This window comes from Rhinoderma darwinii, unplaced genomic scaffold, assembly GCF_050947455.1.
Source record: "Rhinoderma darwinii isolate aRhiDar2 unplaced genomic scaffold, aRhiDar2.hap1 Scaffold_83, whole genome shotgun sequence".
Classification (NCBI taxonomy): domain Eukaryota; kingdom Metazoa; phylum Chordata; class Amphibia; order Anura; family Rhinodermatidae; genus Rhinoderma; species Rhinoderma darwinii.
In genome coordinates, this window is record NW_027464397.1 from 343,375 (window position 1) to 354,200 (window position 10,826).

Consider the following 10,826-nt stretch of genomic DNA (forward strand, 5'->3'; position numbering starts at 1 on the left):
GTCAGGACAGAACTCCGGCGTCAGAGAGGGAGGGTGTCAGTAAGGAAATCTGGTGTCAGAAAGGAAGGACGGAAATCCGGCGTCAGGGAGGGAGGACGTCAGGAAGTTAATCCGGCATCAGAATGAGAGGGCGTCAGGAAGGAAATCCTGACGACCTCAATCTCTGACGCCGGAGTTCTGTCCTGACGCCCTCACTCTCTGACGTCGGATTTCCTACCTGACGCCCTCTTTGACGCCAGATTTCCTTTCCGACGCCCTCCCTCTCTGACGCCGGATTTCCTTCCTGACGCTCTCCCTCTCTGACGCCAGATTTCCTTCCTTACGCCCTTCCTCTCTGACGCGAGATTTCCTTCCTGACGCCTTTCCTCCCTGATGCCGGATTACTATCCTGACGTTCTCCCTCTCTGACGGACGCCGGATTTCCTTACTGATGCCCTCCCTCTTTGACGCCTGATTTCCTTCCTGAAGCCCCCCACTCTCTGACGCCGGATTTCCTTCCTGACGCCCTCACTCTCTGATGCCAGATTTCCTTCCTGACGACCTCAATCTCTGACTCCGGATTTCCTTCCTGACGCCCTCTCATTCTGACGCCGGATTTCTGTCTTTCCTTTCTGACGCCGGATTTTCTTACTGACACCCTCCCTCTCTGACGCCGGAATTCTGTCCTGACGCCCTCACGCTCTGACGTCGGATTTCCTTCCTGTTAAAAAAGTATTAGCAATAGGGCCCCATCCAGTGTTATCACTGCAGTGAACCAGGGAGTAGCCGATCGCCAGTACTTGGGGTCAGGAAGGAATTTTTTTTCCCCCACATGGGGGTTATGTTTCGCCTTCCTCTGGTTCACACCTCTTTTATTGCAGTAAATTCTATAAATTGTCCTGGATGGTTTAGGTAGGTAGTTATAATAGGTATTAATAAAACCTATTTTAATTTACTTATTGTGTCCGTGTCATCTTTTCTCTGTGATAGGTGTGAAATCACCTGAACGATCTGGTAATAAATTGTAAATTCCTGCCGTCTGTTACTTCTAAAAAAAAAAAACATTAACATAAATATACCAAAATCCCTTCAGTCTGGTACAGAACAGTCCACAGAAGCGGATTATCTGGAGTCATAAAGGAACGGGCATAACAAGAACTTTATGGGACCTGAGCCCCTTCTCACTTGTGTCACGCATTATGCATCTTACCCCTGGATAATAACCCCTCCTGAAATAAGGACCTGGAAACCATTATGATCTGTGGTGTATATGGTACAGTATCTGGTCTAAGGTGAGTAGTCCATATGGTTTGACAATTAAAACAAACTATCACCATGGTTGACATGTAAAGCTGAGTAAAAGACACGTTTCTTCTCTTACCACTGGCTTTGGATTCCTGAATGATCCTATGTCTCATTCCTATAAAAGATTACAATAGAATGAGTATGTGGGTTATTGCTTTATAAATGTATTGTGTGAAGTCAAGGCCGGTCTTGAGTTATGTGGTGACCGGTGGAGAAATATTCCCTCCCCCGCCACCAACTAAAAATGGTGGACATTGCTTTTGATAGAAATCTGAGCACCATAGAAAGGGTGATATGAGTGACAGTTCTATACGGCAGTTCAGAAGATAATTTTAGGCAAAATTACAGATTCACCAACAATACCACAATTAATATGCACATTCAAAGTGCAGTCTGATGAGGAATGTTTTTAGTAAAGAAAGAAAAGAACATTTTTTACTAGGTAATGAGCCACTATCAGGGGCGGATTGGGCATGTAGTTTGCCGGGAATTTTCCTTGTGGGCCGGCCGCTCCACTGAGAGGTACAGTATGTAGGTACTGAACCAGGAGCGGGCTGGGCCGGGGGGCAGTGAGGCCTGTAAACTTTATTAAAAAGCTGGGACAGCGCAGAGGACAGGAGCTGTGTGTGTAATGTACTGCATTCTCCTGCACAGGAACAGCGTGTATTATACGTCACATGTGACGTCATATAATGCAGCTGGCCACACTCTGCCTGTGAGGAGAACATTGTTTTCGGCCCCAGCTGTTTACATAGCAGACATGGCGGGAGGATGGAGGAAAAGAGTGCTGGGAAGGAGCAGTTATACACACAGCTCTCCTCCTGCCTGCAACGTGTGACCCATGAGAACATGAAGAATCCCTCCATGGAGCTGAGGACGGGTAAGTACAGCTGTAGTGTTCTGAGCAAGTAGGGGAACTGTAAGTGTTATGTGTGTGGGGGGAATATTCTTTATAAATCGTTTTTGTGGGGAGGATGGACTTGTGTGTGTGTTTACAAATCGTTTTTGTGTGGGGGAGGGGGGACTTGACTAAATATTATGTGTGGGGTGAGGGTATTCTGTATTTTTGTGGGACAGGGAGGATTTTACTGTAAATGCTATGTTTTGGGGGAGGGGGACTTCTTAATACATCGTTTTTTTGTGAGGATGGGGGTGAACACTATGTGTGGGGGGACTTATTTAGTGTAGCGCCCATGGCCGCGTGCCGTCGGGTTCACTCACCTCCCGACGCCCGCAGCCATGGATCTGTGAGCGCTGGCCTCCGTCTCCCTCCTAGGAGATGCCAGCGCTCACTTACGCTCCGTCCGGCCGTGTCCCGTAGGGTGCGCGCGCACGTTCGCGCCCGCTCTTAAAGGGCCAGCGCGCGCACATGAAAACTATGATCATTAACCCACGTGATTCCCTGCTCTATAAGAATGCCCCAGCCCTTCTGATCCTTGCCTGAGCGTTGTTAGTTTTTCCCTGTCTGTCTCGCAAATGGTCCCTTAGTGTCTCCCGTTCCAGCTGTTTCCCGTGCCCTGTTACCGCTCCTGTATTCCGCTTTGTTCCTGTGCCTACCCGTGTTCAGGTGCCATCTGCCACGTCAAGTGTCATCTGCCACGTCAAGTACCATCTGCCACGTCAAGTGCCATCTGCCACGTCAAGTGCCATCTGCCACGTCAAGTGCCATCTGCCACGTCAAGTACCATCTGCCACGTCAAGTGTCTTCTGCCACGTCAAGTGCCATCTGCTCATCGGATACTGCCCGCCACATCTGGCGCCACTCTCCGCACCTGCCTCTATCCGTGCTGAAGCCACAGCCACCGTCCGGACTATTTCAGGTACCTAAGCATTACAGTCTGCCATCTTACTTTCACATAGACTGTGACCTGGTCAGCTGCCTCCCCACTACGGCGGAGCGGCCTAGTGGGTCCACAAACCCAGCGTCCGTGACATTTAGTATCTAGGAACAGGTGAAGGACCCTAGTAGTTGCCAGGGATATAATTATATAAAGAAACGACTGATGTGCAAAGGCACAGTAGTCCCAATTTCCCAACTACTAAAAGAATTAATTAGAAATCCAAAAATATACCTGATGTAAAAAATAATAACACCAAGTAGACAAAAGATAAAATATGTAAATCTTTATTATCCCATACGGGAGAAGTTACCCACAAAAAACATACATTTAAAATACAAAAAACTAAAAACACCCCGGATGGGAATGTGCCTCAAGTCCCACGGAAATGACCATATGTTATAACAAGATAACAGCATAAGACATATCAGTAGAATAGCCAGAAGATCCAATATCTAGAATGATCAACTAAGACGGCAAGATATGACTCAATATTAATGCAAAAGTACACCAAGGTCTATAAAAGTCTAAATAGATCGTCATTTACTTGAAGTGGACATGGTAAAGAAACACACTCCGATCCAAGGACCACCTCGACGCGCGTTTCGCTTCCTTCGTCAGGAGGTGAGGTATGCCTAATGATTGCTCTCTTAAGTACACCTCCAAATGAGGTGATGTGAAGCGGCGCATGACAGGTCACGCCTATCTCCACGCGTCAGACCATCCGCGTCACGGCCGGAAGTTCGTACCTGGAAACCAGGACTCGTTCTCAGACCTAGAGACAACTTCCGGTCCGACGCATGAGAGATCACGCGACCCGCATGCACACCCATCAAGTACCCAACAGGTGAAGCAGGAAGCATACTGTCATTAGGGGAAAGTGTCCTAAATCATTCCGATCCCTGGAACTGTCAAAAACTATCAATAATACATATGTACATGCACATGAAAATAAACCGGAATATTTCGAAAGTATCATTAATATGCGTAACATTAAATCCAGAATTAGATTACTCAACAAGTAATTATATAAATAAGTATACATGACTGACCACAAATATCATCATTATGTTTTAGTTCTAAGAAATTCATTACTTGTAATATATCATACACATAATGATCAAATGTGATTAAACGTAACACACAGGATCCAACATAAAATATCATATGGATTAAAACCCACCCATGAGAAAATAATTTAAGAGGACCAAAAAACGGACCAGACCCTTAATTATATATGACAATTATACATATAAAGTGCACAGTAGTAGGTAATTAGCTGATAAGGCTAGAAAATGTAAACGAGACCTTGCAGATTACCAGTCTAATACTGCCTATAAATGGCAAAGATCAGGGAGACCTGTGTCTTCATCGCGATCATCTTCGGTTTCATCTACCAGAAGTAATGTAGGGGAATGTTTTTTAGACAAACGTGTAACCTCAATAAATCAAGAGGAAACGGATCGATCTCGAATGCATACCCGAAATTACTACAAAAAGAAAAATTATGGAGGTTTTAGAGAGAACCAAACGAAAGTACGGAAACATTAAAGGTAATTAATTTATCTAGTATCAACCTCTTAGATGCACAGATCTCCGTTTTAAGTAGAGGTTTGACCTTTTCACCTTCCGCTAACTTTGATCTCTTTGAAGCGGTTAAAGATTTACACCTTTTTGCCCGTAAACTTATGCTTAAACGCTATTTTTCCAATTCGGGTGAATTTATACCATGTGATGATACTGAAAGGGAGGCCCTTAGAGCATTGGAGGAATTAAGGGAGGAAAGTTCTGTTGAATTGATTAGTACATCTATACTTCCCCCATGTGCCCGTAAGAAATCCACGACATTTCCATCCTTTTCCCTTTGTCCACAGGTTGATATTTTTGTTAGATTGGTAACTGAGGATTTGAGATCTATCTCCAATAATTTTGGTGACAACCTGGCACCTTGTGAGAGGGAGGCTCTCAGGGAATTAAAACAGATGAAAGACGTTATATTTAAAACAGCGGATAAGGGTGGAAATGTCGTGGTGTGGCCATGTGATATGTATGAAAAAGTTATATTATGATAATCATTGTCATACCTGATGGTTTGATATATGCTCTAAGTACAATTTCTGTTGATAAAAGAATTAATTCGTTTATTAAAATATAGCTTTTATTATTAAAGTTAATATTGAGCAAAAGAACGTAAAACATGTAGTTAGTTAAAAACTTGCACAGAGTCGGTTAGCATATCATTAGAAATGATGTGTGTGCTGTACATCTCATAGATGCAGTGTGACTGACACTTTCAGTAGCTGCAGACTGCTGAGAAAACCCTTTTGTCACACTGAGGTTGGATATAGTTACTAAAGCCGACTGTGTTGATTAAAATTGCGCTAGCCCCCCCGACAAGTCTCACTGCATAAGCAGCGTCCTCAGGGGATAAATCAGGGCTAATACGCGCGCGTGCGATTTCCTCTTCCTTTTGTAATATGGGATAGACCTCCGAAAGGAGTGTCTTCCCATATGACAGCCAGTCAAGGCTCGCAACGAGGGACGAGCCCTCGTGTAGCCAGACTGGCATATCGGGTGACCAATGGGGTGAGTCAGCCATGTACCCAATCACAGAGCGATCTGGGCGCATGTTCCTTTACGGCCAAGCCGGGTGATAGAATATCTTATAGCCGCGAATGCGGCTACCCCAGTCAGTCAGTGAAGGCAGAAAGATGCATGCTATGCACATCGCATCAAGTCGCGATGACAGCTACATTCATGGGTATCTCCAGAATAGTAGGTATATTTCTATTTGGGGTGATTAGCCCATGTGTGGGAGGGGGTAATTTACCACTTGCAAGGTGCCAGAATTGATCTAACACCGCAAAGAAAAGACATTAGTCCAGGAAAACTGGACCAGTATGCGTTTATGTTACTATTGTTATTATTGAAATGCTGTTTAGATATCATTACTGGATTCACGAGTGACAGGCTTCATCTATAGGTTGGAATTAATGAGGATAGAATATCGTTAGATAAAAGGAAGGAGGAAACTTTACTTAGCGTTGTACATTGGTAACAGATTGCATAAGTGGTTGCTGGTAGCTTATGTATAGATTTATAAATATGTACCAAATATTAGTGATATAGTAAATTCATAATTTCGAATGATTATTGTAGGAGTGGTTGTCAATGACAACAGTGTTGCTATAGTTAAAGATATTAGGTTTATAAAGGGAATCTATAGGAAGGCTACAAAGGTAAAGCCCTCATTCAGTCCAGTAGGACTGAGAGAGCTAAGCCTATGTATCCAACGATTGCAGCAACTTCCTGTCCAGATTGCCGGCCCTAGGGCCCAGCTTGACTCGAGTGATGCCCCAGAACTGAAGGGTATTGGCATTCCCATGGTGGAAGGATCTAACGTGTCTGGAGAGGGGTATATCTTCTTTTGTATTAATGGCACTAATATGCCTAGAGATCCTTCTCCTAAGTTGTTGGATGGTCTTACCATGTCAGGAAGATGCTCCAGGCCCTTCGGGAACACAAACTCTTTGCTAAATCCGAAAAATGTGTGTTTGGGGTGCAGGAGATACTATTTTTGGGTCAAATCCTCACTCCTAATGAATTCCGCATGGACCCTGCCAAGGTTCAGGCTGTGGCTGAATAGGTCCAACCTGCCTCCCTGAAGGCGTTACAGTGTTTCCTGGGATTTGCTAATTATTACTGGAGATTTATTGCTAACTTCTAGGTCACCGCTGAGCCTCTTACGGATCTTACTCGCAAAGGTGCTGATCTCCTCCACTTGCCTCCGGAGGCGGTCCAGGCTTTTGAGATCCCTAAGAAGTGCTTTATCTCCGCCCCAGTGCTGATTCAGCCTAACCAAATGGAGCCATTCATCGTGGAGGTTGACGCCTCCAAGGTGGGAGTGGGTGCTGTCTTGTCCCAGGGTACCAGGTCCCTCACCCATCTCCGTCCCTGTGCCTACTTCTCCAGGAAGTTCTCGCCCACTGAGAGTAACTATGACGTGGGCAACCGCAAACTCTTAGCCATTAAATGGGCATTTGAAGAGTGGAGCCACTTCTTGGAGGGGGCTAGGCACCATGTAACAGTCCTTACCGACCACAAGAATCTGGTCTTCCTAGAATCTGCCCAGAGGCTAAACCCGAGACAAGCTCGATGGGCGTTGTTTTTTACTGGATTCAACTTTGTGGTCACCTGTAGGGCTGGGTCTAAAAGTATTAAAGCTGATGCACTGTCGGGTAGCTTCATGGCCAGCCCTCCTTCGGAGGAAGATCCTGCTTGTGTTTTGCCCCCAGGTATAATAACATCCTCTGTTGATTCTGACTTAGTCTCCGAAAGTGCGGCTGATCAAGGTTCAGCTCCCGGGAACCTTCCTGAGAACAAGCTGTTTGTTCCCCTGCAATTCCGGCTAAGGGTACTCAGGGAAAATCATGACTCTGCACTATCTGGCCATCCAGGCATCCTGGGTACCAAGCACCTCATTGCTAGAAACTATTGGTGGCCTGTGTTGCCTAAAGACGTTAGGGAATACGTCGCCGCTTGTGAAATTTGTGCTAGGTCCAAGACTCCCAGGTCCCGACCATTCTTTGCCCATTCCCCAGAGACCTTGGACCCATATCTCTATGGATTTTATCACCGATCTGCCTCCATCTCAAGGCAAGTCGGTGGTGTGGGTTGTAGTAGACCGCTTTAGTAAGATGTGCCACTTTGTGCCCCTCAAGAAACTACCCAATGCCGACGTTAGCTACCTTGTTTGTCAAACACATCCTGCGTCTCCATGGGGTTCCTGTCAATATTGTTTCTGACAGAGGGGTTCAATTTGTTTCATTGTTTTGGAGAGCTTTCTGTAAAAAGTTGGAGATTGATCTGTCCTTCTCCTCGGCCTTCCATCATGAAACTAATGGCTAAACTGAGAGGACTAATCAGTCTCTAGAACGATATTTAAGGTGTTTTATCTCTGACTGTCAATATGATTGGGTCTCCTTCAATCCCCTCACCGAATTTTCCCTTAATAACCGGGTCAGTAACTCGTCAGGGGTCTCCCCCTTTTTCTGTAATTTTGGGTTTAATCCACGGTTCTCCTCCGTTTCACCTGGTGGTTCCAACAATCCCGAGGTAGATGTCGTTTATCGGTTACTGTGCACAGTCTGGGCCCAGGTTCAGAAGAACCTAGAGGCGTCCCAGAGAATACAAAAGACTCAGGCAGATAGAAGACGTTCTGCTAACCCCTTGTTTGTGTTCTGGATCTGGTGTGGCTGTCTTCAAAAAATTTGCGCCTTAAGGTTCCGTCCAAAAACTTTGGTCATTGAGGTCCTTAACCCTGTCTCCTTCCGGCTGGAGTTACCCCCGTCTTTTCAAATACACGACGTGTTTCATGCCTCCCTCCTGAAACGCTTCTCCCCGTCCTTGGTTACCTCGAGGAAACCTCCGGTCCCTGTTCTCACCCCTGAAGGGGTAGAATTTGAGGTGGCCAAGATTGTGGACAGCAGGATGGTCCAAGGCTCCCTCCAGTACCTGGTCCATTGGAGAGGATACGGGCCTGAGGAGAGGACTTGGGTACCCGCCCGGGATGTTCACACTGGGGTATTGCTCAGTAGGTTCCATCTTCGGTTCCTCAATAAGCCAGGTCCACCTAGGAAGGGTCCAGTGGCCCCTCATAAAAGGGGGGGTACTGTAAAGGATCTGCCAGACACAGCTTCTGTGTCGACGCCCGTGGTTATTCAGTCTGCATCTGCTCCTAGGTCTGATAGAGTGACTCGATCTGCTACCACTCAGGCTGGTAGGCTGAGGAGTGGGAGAACCTATCACACTCTGGCCTTCATTTTCTTCTGGTCTTTGCCTGTGATTCTCTCTTGTTTCCTTGCTCTGCTGTTCCAGCTATTACTATTGACCTCTGCTTCATATTGACCCTGGCTTTACTGACTACGTTCCTGCTCTGCATTTGGTACCTCGTACACTCCTGGTTTGACTCGACTCGTTCACTAATCTTGTTGCTCACAGTGTTGCCGTGGGCAACTGCCCCATTTCCCTTAGCTTCTGTGTACCCTTGTCTGTTTGTCTGTCGTGCACATACTGAGCGTAGGGACCGTCGCCCAGTTGTACGCCGTCGCCTAGGACGGGTCGTGCAAGTAGGCATGGACTGAGTGGGGGGTAAATTATGGCATACCTGTCTGTCTCCCTACCCCGTTATTACAATTACAGTATGGAGCAGTATTCCCGCGGAGAGGCAGGGGCTTCAAGCAGCATTGATAACTATGTCCGGCTCCCTGAATTGTGGTTGGCCTGGGAAATACAGCCAATACACGCTCCGTGTATCACGGACCGAACACGGCAGTCTGAATTAGGCCCATTCACACGAGCGTGAGTCATGTCCGTGTGCTGTGCATTGAAACAACACACAGCACACTGACCCATTGATTTCATGGGGCCATTCACACATGCGTGATTTTTCTGTAGCGAGAGTCCGCTGCATGAAACTCACTGCATGTTGTATATTGGTGTGTTATCATGCACCTATGCGCCCATTGATGTCAATGAGTGCGTGAAAACCGCACACCGCACACAGATGCACATGCGTGTGCTGTGCATGATTTGCACATCAATTCAATTGAAATCATTTAAAAAAAAATTATGTGCTTTGCGAGTGCGTGAATAACGCATGCCCCTCACAAAGCACACTGATGCATAATGCAGCACACATGGACCAGATTCACCCGCGTTTTTCACGCGCATGAAACTGATACGCTCGTGTGAATGAGGCCTAAGTCCTTAGTCATAATTACACAGTGCTGCCAAATCCCATTTTTTTTGCCACAATTTTTGCAAAGTCGCGACATGTAATTTGACCGCACTGTGAGAATATAGCCAAACAGCACTATTTTGTCATGTTTTGTATCCTTTTTTTATGCAATTTTCATAATCTCAGCAAAAATCACGCGGTTTTGCCGCGATTTTTATATAATCGCGGAAAAACTGCGCCATTTTTGCCGTGATTGCAAAAATCGGGGCAAAAAAAATGCTAGGTAAACTGAAAAAAAACAAAAAACATTTTAACATACTTTATATATTCTACAAGTGGGGTCAGGAGGGATGGGAAGCAGGATGGAGAGGGGGGGGGGGGGGCACTCACCAGCCTACAGGTACAGGCGGCTGTGTAGAGAAGGAGCTGGCTGGGGGGCGGGATCTCCACACCGAGCTTCTGCTTCTCATTCTGCATCTTCCTCTTCTGTTATTCCTCTGGAATGCTAAAGTTGGTGTCCAGTTCGTGAAGTTACAACAGGTCTGCAGGGGGCACGCGAGCATTGTGAGGGGGGGGCGACAGTCCAGGGTGGACGACAACAGCCCGACGGGCCCCTTTTCTTAAGCCATGTGGCCGGGCCCCTAACGGGAGTACCACTAGTACTGCCATGATGGCGGCCCTGCCCCACAGTATAATGCCCCCATAGCTGACTCTACGGTATAATGCCCCCCATAGCTTCCCCCCACACAGTATAATGCCCCCATAGTATAATGCTTCCCATAGCTGCCCCCCTCACAGTATAATGCCCCATGGTATAATGCATCCCATTGCTGCCCCAACACAGTATTATGCTCCCCATAGCTTCCCCCACAGAGTACAATGCTCCCCATAGCTGCCCCCTCACATTATAATGCCCCCCATAGCTGCCTCCATAGTATAATGCTCCCCATAGCTGCCCCCACACT